Source organism: Lepidochelys olivacea, assembly GCF_965140295.1.
Source record: "Lepidochelys olivacea isolate rLepOli2 genome assembly, chromosome: 9".
NCBI classification, from domain to species: Eukaryota; Metazoa; Chordata; order Testudines; family Cheloniidae; genus Lepidochelys; species Lepidochelys olivacea.
In genome coordinates, this window is record NC_140419.1 from 42,828,398 (window position 1) to 42,842,668 (window position 14,271).

The window sequence follows — 14,271 nt, forward strand, 5'->3', positions numbered from 1 at the left end:
GGTGGAGATCCCACCGGAACACTGAAGAGCACCATGGATACCTCTGAGGAGCCCAAGAAAGGGATCCCTGGTAATGAATAGTGAGGAGGAGGAAGAAGAGGAGGAGGACGAGAGACGTAACACCAGGGTTCCAGTTATGCCACAAGCCAGGATCTGTTTGAGACACCAAAGCAGTCTAGTCAGGCACAGCAGCTGAGCACAGGTGAGTCTGATGCAGGGGAGGGAACCTCAGGTAAGTGTGTGAATGCACCTCCCATTACTGTGTTTAAATGGGAAGATGGATCCTGACACCAATGTAGCAGGACACAGGTATCAACTTTCCATTAATGTACTCATACTAGAAGAGGTAGCAGTACAACAAACAGAGGAAGAGTTGTTATCTGCTTTTCATTCCCCTGTAAAGTTAGCCAGACATGGAAGAGGGGGCATGGGGAGCAATTTGTTTTTGTACACAGGGTACCCTTTGAATCCTCCTTAGATCGCTCAGTCAAACTTTCATGGAGGTACTCTGCAATCCTCTCCCAAAGGTTTCTAGGGATGGCTGCCTTATTTCTTCTGCTGCCGTAGGACACTTTCCCACACTATTCAATGATAGCTTCAGCAGGCACCATTGTATAAGCTGGCTGGTGGCATATGGGTCCTGCCGGCTTCAGGATGTCAGCAGCAGCTGTGCTTTCTGTGCCTTTGTTATCCTCAGGAGTGAGACATCAGTCAAAATCACCACTGTCTAAGGAAAATAGTGCCATTGCCCTGAACTCACACCTATGAACATAGGGACTGAAATTGTATTGTTTCATGCAACCAAACAATTCCCTCCTCATTCCCACCTTCCCCACACAACTGCTGGGCCATGCTCACCATGGCTGGGGCTGGAGAGCAGTGCTATGCACAGATTCTCCAAGGCTGAAGTGTTAACAAGCACATCTTGTTTAAAACGTTAGGGGAGCAAGGGAAGAGAGTTCTGAAACTTAACTTCCACTTTCTGTTGTGACTAGATACACAATGGTACAAATCTGTGTGGTTTAATTTGTAGATGCTGCTGTTGCAACCTTGAGAGGCCTCCCTCAACACCCAGCCATGATAAGGAGGAGAATGAAAAGGAGATGGGAGGATGTGTTCAGTGAGATCCTACAAGCCAGTGCTGCATTGGACTGTGGACAGAGGGCCTGGAGGGTTTACATCCCAGACACTATGGAGCAGGAAAGAGCAGACAGGAGAAAGGCCCAGAAGACTGAGGAGGAAAAGAGTGGGAGATGCACCAGCACATAATGAGGCTTCTCTGGCAGCAAACACAGTTGCTGCAGACTCTTGACCTACAGGTTCAACAAGCAGAAGTTGGCCTCCTTTTGCAATCAGTGTAGAGCTCCATTTCAGCACCCCCCCGATACACCTCCCATCATTCCACGTGACAACAGAGGCTGCATCCTTACCCCTGCCACTCCATGCTGGCGGACTGTAAGGACAACCACAGCTTCATGTACACTGATCCATGAGAGCCATGGTTGCTGTATGTATAGCCAACTTGAACTGAAATGGACTTGAATACACTTTCCTCGTGTTGTGTTCTGTTAATTTATTTCAGAACTTGTCATTGTGTTTGTTTATTAAGTGCACATTGGGGGTTTTTTGTACTGGCTTTGGAACACAATAAAAATCTATTTTCTGGAAAATAATTCATCTTTATTACTTCATCACACATGCTTCAACATGCCTAGCACGACTAACAGCACCCATTACTTGTTATTGTACAGGGTGGAAGAACTCATAGGATCAGTGACATACACAGTGTAATAATTATAAATATACCGCATGCACCACAAAATTAACAGGTGCATTAACAGAGAGTGTAATATTCATAAATGTACCCTAAGCTGCACACAACTTCTAACACCCCCAGAACTTCGGGGCCACACAAAGCACAATCCATCACAACATATTACTGTGGCTGACTGTTAAGGTGCTCTTTTGAGGCCTCCCTCAGCTGCATAGCTCCTCATTTAACTCTTCTAAGGGCCCTGGTGTCTGGCTGTTCAAACTCAGTAGATGGCTGCTCCATCTCGGCCCTCTACCCTGATGGCAACTTTGCCTCACAACTATTATGCAGGACATAGCAGGCAGTTATAACCACTGGGATATTTTTCTCACTGAGATCCAAACTTGTGAGTATACATCACCAATGCCCCTTCAATCTACCAAAAGCACATTCAACTGTCATTCTGGTGATCTCGTAGTTGAATCTTTCCTTGGTGCTGTCAATGTGGCCAGTGTACAGCCTCATAAGCCAGGGGAGTAAGGGATAGACTGGGTCCACAGGATCACTACTGGAATTTCAGCATAGCCAGTGGTAATCTACTGGTCAGGAAAAAATGTCCCTGCTTGCAGCTTTCTGAACAGTCCTGAGTTCTTAAAGATGCAAGCGTCATACACCATCCCTGACCAGACTGCATTGATGTAGGTGAAGTGACCCCACTGATCCACCAATGCTTGCATAGCCATAGAAAAGTCACTCTTTCTGTTGATGTACTCTGAGGCAAGGTGGGCTGGTGCCAAAACAGAGATAGGTGTGCTGTCTATCACCCTGCCACAGTTCAGGAACCCCATTCCTGCACATCCATCCACTATGTCCTACTGTCAGGCTCCACAAGTCTTGGAGTGGGTTCGTGGGGGTCTGGGAGTCATCACACTCCAATCCTCCATCCTAAAGCTCAAAGCCAGTCGCTGGGACCAGGGTACATGAAGCACAACTGAGGCACAAACCCCATCCCCAACACCCTGATTGGGAGAGATCCAAGGCTCCTGACTGGGCTGCAGCCCCTATTTAAGCAAAGGAGGAAACAGGCAGTTGTCCATAAAATTAGACTTCATTCTACCATGGACTGCTAGCTCCTGCCTTCCGATCCTGACCTCCTGGTATCTTCACATAGCCTGACCCTTGTAACTGCCTCCTGTTTCCTGTCCTTCAGTTTCATCACCTGATCCTGACCTCCCGCTATCCTGACTCGGCCTGACTCTTGATAACTGACTATTGATCCCTGCTGTCTGGTTTGTCTCTTGATTCTTGTTTCTGGGCACTCCAACCTGGCCTGATTCCTGGCCCAGGCACCTCAACCCACACCTGACACTAACCCCTAGGCCAGATATAAGGAGATTGAACACATCCACACCCATTTCCAAAAATGTCTTTTTTCTTCTGGTGTCTCCTCTCAGTATCAGGGTGCAGATATTCCTAGGAATGAGCAATCAGGTCCAGGAATCTTGGCCCAGATCTTCATCTGGTGTACCCTGACCTAGAATTTAACTCAAGCCACCCTACCCGATGCAAGTTAACATGTTCCCCAAGATAATCTTTGAGATCTCTTAAAATCCATGGCTGGCAGAGCAGCTCAGCGCCAGCTAATCAGCCTGAAGAGAGGATTAAACTAAATTTTTCCCATCTTCAGTGAAACCAGTTTTTCCAGATTATTGTTCTTGGACAGTAAAGTTCCCTTTTTCGCTTGGCAACTGTGTTACCATAGCTTGAAATGTTGTTTCAACCTTTTTGGAAAGCACTCTTTAATTTATATTGTTCTACCTCAAATAAAATTTAAAAAGTGGAAATCAGAACAAAACTTTTAAATTCTAGCAAAACAAAACATTAAGAGCTTATTGAAACAAAATCTGTTGACTAACCCCAAATTAATTTATTTTTCAGAATTTCATTTTGTAGGAAATTTCTATTTTTTCCCTTCCATTTTAGAACAGAAAATAATTCAAAGTTGTTGAAATTCTTGAAAAAGGAAAAAATCCAGTTCCTGTCCAGCTCTACTCGCCCCCTCCGTCCCCAAGGGTGGTGCAGTTCATGCACCCCCATGTTTGTGGAGCTCAAGGAGAGGACCGGGTTTTCCTGAGGCACAAATGCTCCCTGAACTCCACATAGGACAATGTAGCTTTGCACACCCCTTTACTCAGGGCTGTATTTAGTCTAGCCCTAAATGCTCATGTTTTGTAAATATATTAGATTCTTTTGTTCAAAGATCTCAGAGTGCTCTGAAACACAAAGTTGTATCTCCACTTTACAGACAGGAAACTAAAGAACAAAAAACCTGCTGAAAGTCACAATGAATCTGGGGCAGTAAGTAAGTGCAGGATTCTCATAATAGATTTCCAAGTTATTTCCAATACTGTCATGCCCATGGGCTTCTGCTCTTATTTTCAAGTGCAATTATAGGATGGGTGAATCTGGCACCAGCTTTCTCAATCCAGCATTCTCTGAAGGTCATTAATAGCATTAAGTAGAGAAACACCTACTGCAAAAAAGTGGCCACAGCAGCAAAAGTGTAAATGGCAACAAAACCGTTACTCATTAAACCCCCAGAAGATTTGTTATTCAGTTCTAGAGTAGTTTGAAAAGATTCAGTAAAACTCAAAGGGAACATAGGAATGAGACCAGAAAATCTTTTTTTGGGGTAATTATTGCAGTCTTTTATTATTATTATTTCCAAGCCATTTGGCATTACTGTAGCAGAAACTATAACTGAACCATCAAAGATACTCCCGATAGACCAAGTATCTTGAGTTATATCAAGAACATTTTATTCCAGAATTTATCTGAATCCCAGGATGGCACATAGCTTTACACTTCTCTCACTATATAAGGGTCTGTATTCGAAAAAGCAAAACAAAGTGTGAAGTATCCTATTACTATTGCATTGACATTAAGGTCATCACAGAGAAAACTGAGGACAAAAAGGAAGAGAGACTGTAAAAAGCAAGCAACATTGAAGAGCTAGAAAAATCATCACATAGTCCATCCAGGTCCACCCTGTACAACAGAGCTTGGCAGGAAACAGTTTTCCTGACCTGCAATAATTTTTGCAATAATGACAAATTTTTCCCCTTCTGATTGGGACAAAATTTTTTAAAAAATGGATTGTGTCAATCAAAACATTGCATTTCAATGTCAACCTTTTATTTTTATATTTTTACTTTCTTCTTCTTTGTTCTTAGTAATTAACTTAAATTTTTAAACAAAGTTGTTTTAACCCAACAAACAGAAATTTTTCATTTTAAGAATGTCAGAATGTTTAATTGAAAGATTCCTGACCACCTCCACTATACAATACCATTTTAATTCTAACTGTTCACTTTGTACAGAAACAGCTTACGGCTGTGCCCTGTAAGAAACCCAGGCAGCCTCAAAAATAATGTCCAGTTCCTCCTTGAAATGAGTATCAGAGACATAACAAATACTTAAAATGGACAATTCAGGCAAAGTCCACCTTACCTGATATTCTAGATACACATCAGCTTTTCTTAAGAAGCAATGTTGCAGAGGGAGCGGTCAAGGTGCAAGGACAGGCTAAAGAAATTTTCAAGGAAGGCAGTGAAATATTGGTCCCACGATGTACTGTGATCATGACTCCTATAATGCACTGCATAGGGTACACCATGGTGCACCATAGGAATTGTAGTCCAGCAAGGGAGTCTGGCCCAGAAAGGAGAATGAGAAAGGAGAGAGGTACCCAAAATATAATTTCCACAGACACTGCAGCAGCTCAGCTGCACATAGCCTAAAGTCAAATTGACATGAAATGAAATGTTTCAGTACAGTTAGACAGTCCAGAATGTTTCAATTCAGCTCCACTTTATCAAAAATGAAATATTACATTTTGATTTTCCTGATGGAAAATTTTTAAAAAAAAAGAACACCAAAATTTTCAAGCAGAAAATTGATTTCACAGAAACAACATTTTGCGATGGAAAAAACATTTCAATAAATCATTCCCAACTAGCTCTGGTAAATGTCCAGACAAACAGTCTTCCAATATGACTTAAAACAATAGATCAAACCATGCAAAAAGGTACTTGGAAAAAATCACTTTGGTCAGAGTTGTTTAATTGTCCCAACAACCCACATTCATCTAAAGTGAAGTAGGTGGAGCTAAGCCTGTTAACACCAGCTAAAGATCTGGCACCAATTTTTTTAAACCTAGTAACCTGTCTTTTGAAACATACCCCAGTAGGAGGGAGGAGTGGTTGGACATTGCAAGGCAGATTAACCAACTCCTCACCATGTAGACATTATACATAGGCTTGCCAATTCAGGTTGGATATATTCCTGGATGTTTCATCACATGTCATGATATTAAATAGAGGTTAATCTTTAATTCCTGGAGACTCTGCAACCCTAGTTATACACCATATGTCATAAATATAAAGGGAAGGGTAAACACCTTTAAATCCCTCCTTGCCAGAGGAAAAACCCTTTCACCTGTAAAGGGTTAAGAAGCTAAGACAACCTTGCTGGCACCTGACCACAATGACCAATGAGGAGACAAGATACTTTCAAAGCTTGAGGGCAGGGGAAACAAAGGGTTCTCTCTGTCTGTGTGTCTTTTGCCGGGACCAGAGCAGGAATGCAGGTCAGAACTCCTGTAAAGGGTTAATAAGCAATCTAGTTAGATATGCATTAGATTCTGTTTTGTTTAATGGCTGATAAAATAAGTTGTGCTGAATGGAATGTATATTCCTGTTTTTGTATCTTTTTGTAACTTAAGGTTTTGCCTAGAGGGATTCTCTATGTTTTGAATCTGATTACCCTGTAAGATATTTACCATTCTGATTTTACAGAGGTGATCCTTTTACTTTTTCTTCAATTAAAATTCTTCTTTTCAGAACCTGATTGCTTTTTCCTTGTTCTTAAGATCCAAGGGTTTAAGTCTGTGTTCACCGATGCAAATTGGTGAGGATTTTTATCAAGCCTTCCCCAGGAAAGGGGATGCAGGATTTGGGGGGATTTTGCGGGGAAAGACATTTCCAAGGGGGCTCTTTCCCTGTTATATATTTGTTAGACACTTGGTGGTGGCAGCAATAAAGTACAAGGGGCAAAAGGTAAAATAGTTTGTACCTTGGGGAAGTTTTAACCTAAGCTGGTAAAAATAAGCTTAGGGGGGTTTTCATGCAGGTCCTCACATCTGTACCCTAGAGTTCAGAGTGGGGAAGGAAGCTTGACACCATACAATACACATCACAGGCCTATCCAGACTTCAGAGATTTCAAAAAATGTTCCCTCATACCTGACAGTAGAGTCTCGGCACACATTTTAACCCCTTACCATTCACACTCACCTCGCTACTGGAAATTGCTGGCAGAAGACAACATGAGTATTATATCATATATATAAATTTGGCAATGTAAATAAAGGTGCAGACTTCTCATAGTCTTTAGTTAAATAGGTTAATTCAGAAGTATACATGAAAGTTTCCTAACTTTCCCAGCTGAACCTACAAGGTATGTTTTATTGATAGCAACTGAGGTGTAGGGTGTGTGTGTGTGTGTGTTTGTACATGTGTACAAGCACATCAGAGCTTAGGATCAGTTCCCAAACTTTCATCAGTCTTGGTGGAACTTTGGTGCTGTTCCCAAATTCTAACAAATCACTCATGAATAGCTCCAAAGTGAAATGATCTATCCTGTCCAAACCCACACTTTGCACTAGATCTCACCAAGGCCTCTTGACTAAAACAAACTTGAAATCTAGGCCATGTCATTTTTTAAGCTCTGATGTGACAAAAAAGCATTAGATGAATTTGCAAAAAGCCAATCACACCTCTTTTTTCTAAGACACCTATCTCAGAAACAACATGTCTGAGTCCCCCCAAAAATTCCATAAAAATTCTCCTCTGACCAAAGACCAGTCAAAATTTCAAACAGAAAGGACATGTTGCAAGGAATTTAGAGAGGATGCCAAAACTGAGCTTAGAATGGAAAGCTGTTTGTAAGTTTAAGTGGTTTCTACCTCTACAATAAACAGCTCAGCCTCAAGCTTGGGGTGTATTCTGCTCAGGTTGCGGTTATCTCGCCAGACAGAGAGCACCCCAGGCAATCCTTATAACATGACACATTGGGGATTTGCATTTGAAGAAGATGCAACAATTCAGTATTTTGTGGCATGTCAGAAAAGAGGAGTAATTGGCAAAGCACAGTGTTGGAGCATGTGTGATGTCTAATCAGAGTCATCAGATCTCCTGTTCATGAGCACTATAAAATACTCAAAAAATGAAGTCAAGAAAGAGAAAATGATAAATGTTCAGGAAGTTATATGTGCACTTAAAACGACACTAACTCAAGTGATGTGGATAAGAATAATTCAATTGATGATACAAACCTCCCCTGCCCCACCTTTAGATCTGTAGAGTTCCTTTCAGTTAGCTCATTCTGTTCACAAACAGTGTAACACCCACATGGAAAGGCTGGCTTTCATCCCTGAATTCAGATATGTTCTCATTACAGGCACATCCCAATACATAGGGGAGGGAGGGCTGCTAACAGCCAGTACTCTAAAATGCATAAGCCCAGTCTTGGTCCTATTAAAATCAAGGGAAAAAGTGGAAACAAGGCTCAGAATTTTTCTAGCAAGATTGACAAAAAGAAAATTAACAACTTTGGCTGATTTAATGAACTCATTTTAATGGGGCAGAAAGATGCACAACATACATTGAGTGGGATAAAGGAGAAGCTCTTCCTATTATGTGATTCAGTGGCCATGAAATTTTCTGCAAGAGCCATCTCTTGCTGCAGAATTATGCTCCAGAATCTGACTTTTCATGCAAGTAAAGTTTCTATTAATAATTTTTAATTATGATGGCACCTAGAAGCCCCAATTGAGACTAGGTACAGTATAAACACATAGTAAGAGACAATAACCTTTTCAAGTCCTGTGCTCAGTTCTGTAACACCCAACTGGTTTAGGAGCCTAAATCTCTTTCAGAAGGGATATATGTACTTGGAAGCCGAATTCCCATTGATAGGCAATGGGATTTAGACTCTGAAGTCCCTAAGTCACTTTTGAAAGTGAGATTTAGGCTCCTATAACAGTTAGGCTTTGCAATGTTGAGTACAGCCACATGTGAAAACCTTTAAAAATCTGGCCTAGTGACTTAATCAAGGTTGCAAAGACTAGAAACAGAGCTGGGAACTGACCTCACATATTCTAAGTCCTTGGTCAAGTCCTTATCCAGGAGACTGTCCTCCTTCTTCTAGGCTGTTTACAAAGAAAACCCTAAAAATCATGAATGGAATGCAATGTGATGCAATGATATATATCAGCATCTGCAGGCAGCCTGTAAGAAAGACTTTGGGAGGGTGTGAACTTTTCCCGTTCCTCATAACAAGGTCTTCGCTCTGAATCCTAAGGATGATATTTAAAATGTCAACTTTATTAACTGTTCCTCTGGAGAACACTTAAGCAGAAGCATCCCGCTAATTATCTTCTTCCACAATCTCTAGCCACTCCCATGCCTTCTTTGATGCTAAAAGCCCAAAACATCCCATAACCAGATGCCAAAACCTTCAGCTTCCCTCAGACAACTTGTATAGTATGGTTCTGCATTGTCACTGTATACCTGTGGCATGCTGAAAATGGTAGGGCAGAATAAACTAAATGGAATTTAATATCAACATAAGTAACACAAAGGAAAGTGTATTATTCATTTTCATATTTAAGTGAGCACAACACACCATTTTTTAACGTAAATGAAGCTGCTGCAGATTTTCCAACTTTTTGCATTACTAGCAGCCCAGCCACAGAAATTAGGCCCAGCATCCCATGGAGTACATAGGGCCTTGGTTAGGGTGGCTTATTCTATGTGGTTTACAAGGACAGGAAATGCGTGTGATTGCACAAAACCTGAGATTTTGAGGCAGAGGGTCCTCTCGCTGTTTAATTTGTGTAATTCTGCTTCACTAAGAAGGACAAGATTTGTTGAGTATGAACAGGGGGAGCACATCCCGTTCATGCCATATAGCCCAGCTCTACAAGTTTCGTGGCATAGAGGGCTCTTGGGGGAGAAGGAGCGGTATAAACTGTTGTGGGCCTGGGTAGAGTGAGGGCCAGTGAATTCAGAACTACACAGATTCGCTGGCAGTACCCCACCACCACCATCCACACACGGACACAAAGCTGCAGAGGGTACTCTAGCATTCCTTCCCTTCCTGCCTGGCAGTTGTCTTGATGCTCAAGCCATGTACTTGACCTGGGCATGCACAGAGAATATGTTCCCAACTGCTGCAGGGTGTAGATGGGTATAATAGCCCTTAAGAATTTGTTGACCTCTTGTTTAACTTTCGTGTACAAATCATTTGTTTTAATCAAAAGAATCATTATGGAAATGTATAGCTCATCAGGTCATGAAGGGTAGGAATAGTTAGAAACATTTCCATACTTCACTTCCTTCCCACTCTTCTGAAGGAGCTTCAACTATGTAAAAACACTGGAACCACCAGGACTCATGTTTATGAATATCCTTCTCTAGAATCGACCTTTGCTCTAAAAACCAAGATTTATTCCCTGAAACCCTCCCTTGAAGCTAAGCCATTCTGAAAACAAAATGAAAATATGTTGAAAGTATAAACTGGGCCAGATCCTTGGCAGGTGTAAATCCGCATAGCTTTATTAACTTTATTGATTTTTATCTGCTGAGGGTCTGGACCAGCAGGACCAATTTGCTTTTCTGCAGTGTCACAAAAACTTCCTGAAAAGAATATGTTTTGAATGATTATACCAACAGCCTTGCTGATGCAAGCCCTTTTTCAGAGAAATCTCCCACGATTGTTTGGCTCTCAGTTCAGCAACCTTATTATTATTATGGCAGTGCCTGATGGCTTCAACCAGAGTTGGGGCCTCACTGAGCTAAGCACAGTACAATCTCAAAAGCAAACAAAAGTACCTGCCCTGAAGAACTGACACACTACGACAAGCTGTAACAAACGAGTGTAACAATCATTGTGAAGAAATAAGAATATGAGTTAACTTTGTCCAGATTTGTTCCCAGCATAATGGCTTCAAGTTCCTTAATTCTTTTTAAGGAAGAGATATAAACAAATATAACATCTCTATTGGCCATCTTCCTCTCCAGCATCAGTTGGCAGCTTCCCATAAGCTTCATAGAAGAAGTGGGACTTGAGGAGGGATTTGAAGGAGAACACAATAGCTTTGTGAACCAGTGTATGGAGGGATGAAAGAAAGCAGATACAGATATCAGCAATATCTATCTATCTAAGATTTTCTATAGTGCTCATCACTGCAATACCAAAGCACTTATGCAGTAATGCAGACAAGCACCAGGTCCTGTTCCCACTGACAGCAATGGCAAAACACCTTTTAACTTAATGGTAAGAACAGGCCCACATTGTAGTCAATAAAAAACATGTCAAGTTTTGTTTTTGACAGGCTTCTACACTTTCATTAAAGAACAAAACAAAAAACAAAATAAAAAAAGTACATATTTGCCTTCTCTGAAAAGGGATTTTAATCCTAGTTTCCTTTATTCTGAGAATGCAGTTTCTTTTCATTTCTCAATTGATGCTTCATGTTATATAGGAGCAGGATGTATAATTGCTTTTCAGATTAACCCAATAAAACTCATTTGAGCATGGTGAGTAAACTAGGACACAAACTAGAGGTGACAGAAGATGTTAATAAAGTTTCTGAATTGAAAAAGCATTATTTTTTAAAAATTACAGGAGACTGGGTTTATAAAAGAATGGCATTTACTGTTATCCCCACTCACAAAGATGCTCACATTAAAGCACGACATTAAAGGGTACTGATACCTATTTGTACTTCTCCACTGAGAATACTTCAAAGATGAATTTGAAAATTAATGTTGCAGTCTATGACATTCTGGGATGCAATCCAGACCAGTGAGGGTCTGTGTCACCCCTGCTCTGCAACTTTGGGTTCCTTATACCTGGGCTGCTCACAAGCAGCCTTTCAGCGTGCAAGTCACATCCTGAGTGTCTGTGTATAGCTGCAGCTTGCCAGTACACTCCAGTCATACTCTGACTTCCACCAACCTGGGTTACCACATGCAGGGTGACCCCAACACACAGAGAGTTCTGGATTCCCTCCCTCTCCCCAAAAAAGTGGGGAGTACTTTTCTTTTCAGTACTGTCCAGGCCTCTCCCATATAGTAAAAATGTATGTACTCTGGTAACACAAAGTACTTAGTCTTTACCACATTCTCAAATATCATTTATAAAAAAATTGACATTATTCCATTTGTTTCAATTTAAGTTCTTTGTGTCCAAACCAAAGTGAGAGAGATAGAATGTGTGAGAGTGGGTGTCAGGCTGAATGAGGGAGAGGGAGGTTGTTTAATTAAAAATTATTTGTACTCTGACATCTTTGGTTCTGAACCTCCTCCCATTAGAACCAATGGTAAAACGCAGTTTGATTTCAGCCTTATGGAAAGGAAGAGACCTATAGAATTTAGTAGTGAATCTCTTTTCTATAGGGTTTGTGAACCATAAGGATAGTTATAAAAAACTATAGAAAAGATATTGTCTATTAAATTCTGTAGATTTTCCACAATAATTTCAATAAAACCCTATATAAATCTTGATTAAAGTCAATGGAAAGATTCTTTTTGATATCTATAGGCTTTAGATCATGCCTAAATATCTCTGTGCCCTGGAAACATGACCGGGGTCTTTGTGAGAATAGCTGATATCAGAAACATTTAGCTTAATTTTTGGAAGCAAATTAATATCATATTTCATAACTCATTACTTTTGCTTTTTCCCATAGCAATTTTTATCAGAGTCAAGTCCATCGAGCCTTTCTTCAAGGCTTAGACATGGGAGTATCTGCAAACTCTTTAAAATCTTTTGAATAACAAAATGGAATTCATAACACAGCTGAATTGGTGATGTATAGACAAATTCAGGTTTTGTAGATCATCATTTTAAGAAGTTTAACAATTTCCAGTAACCTTAGGGGGTCATATTTGATCTATTTTGAAACTAGTGATAGGAGAATGTCAGTCTGAAGGTTTCATTAAGTTGGGGATACTCTTCAAAAAGCGCCGCTTCTTAACTTATTCAAGCCTTGTGAGGTCTTCCCTCTTCCATTTCTTCTCCCACTTCTTTCCCTTACTTTAATACATCCAGATCCTTCTCTACCATATACACATCACCGTTAACAGCTCAATATTTCCCACCACAGATTTACTACAGTTCTTTACAATTCTAAGTGTAGTTATCTTGGATATCACTGTGTGTGAACTGCTGGCCAATGCTGATACATTTTAGTGGAGATCATGGTAGATGAGAAAGAGATACTGTGAAAGGTATCCTTCAATTATTAATTATGTGAGTAACAGAAAAGAAAATTATTTATAGATGCATTCACTGGTCCTTTCAAGTTAGTATGAAGTAAACTTTCCTATTCACAGTGCATAAGGCATCAAAGGGCCACATTATCAGCGGTGACTATTAATACTGAGTGTTGCTATTTTTGGATGCTCTACCTGAGATACTTTGGCCTGCAATTCAGAGGTATTGAGCACCTTTAGCTTCTATGAACATCAGGTGGAGTTGTGGATGCTCAGTACTTCTATAAAGCAGGCTTTTGGTCACGTCAAAATGGAGGCACCTAACTTAGTTGAAAAACACCAAAGTGGTGTATGTATCCTTGTAAATCCTTCATCATGGATGAGTCATTCATTCATTTTGAACTGGCACAGCACATTAGCATGTCCTAGTATAGTGGTTTTCAAACTTTAGCAACCTGAGAAGCCCCATTTTGATTTAAAATTTTTCGTGAACCCCCAAGCTGGCTTCTAATTTTCCCCAGGGTGCTCAACCCCTGCTCAGCTCCAGGCCCCACCCCCACTCCACCCCTTCTCCCAAGGTCCCACCCCACCTCTTGCCACCCCTGCTCCATCCCTGCCCCTCCTCTTCTCTGCCTCTTTCCACCCCCTCCCCCAAGCACGCCCCGTCCCATCTCCCCCACCCAGTGCCTTCTGCACACCACTGAACAACTGTTCCACGACGTACAGGAGGCACTGGGAGGGAGGGGGAGGAGTTGATCAGCGGGGCCGGTGGCACCGGACATGACTCACTGACTCCCTGGAGTACCCAGTTTGAGAATCGCTGTCCTAGTATATAAAGCCGCTGAACGGACCACTCTTAGAATTCAATGCGAAGTTATTTTGTCTACTTCATTTTCCCTCAATTGTTTTTTGCAAGCATCCACACCACATGCACTGATTCACATAGACACACAAATGTAAACAAACTATTTCTCCTTTAGGCTGGGAAGGAAGAAAGGATATTTTTATTACTACACTGATGGGGGAGCCACATATATACATGGAGAAAGAATAACAGTATCAAATGTAAAGGATTGGGCTTTTCCAAATTTCTCAGCTCCCACTCAAGTCAATGATAGAACTTCCACTGACTTGGAGGCAAGCAGAATAAGACTAACGATGAATGTTTTTAACAGTC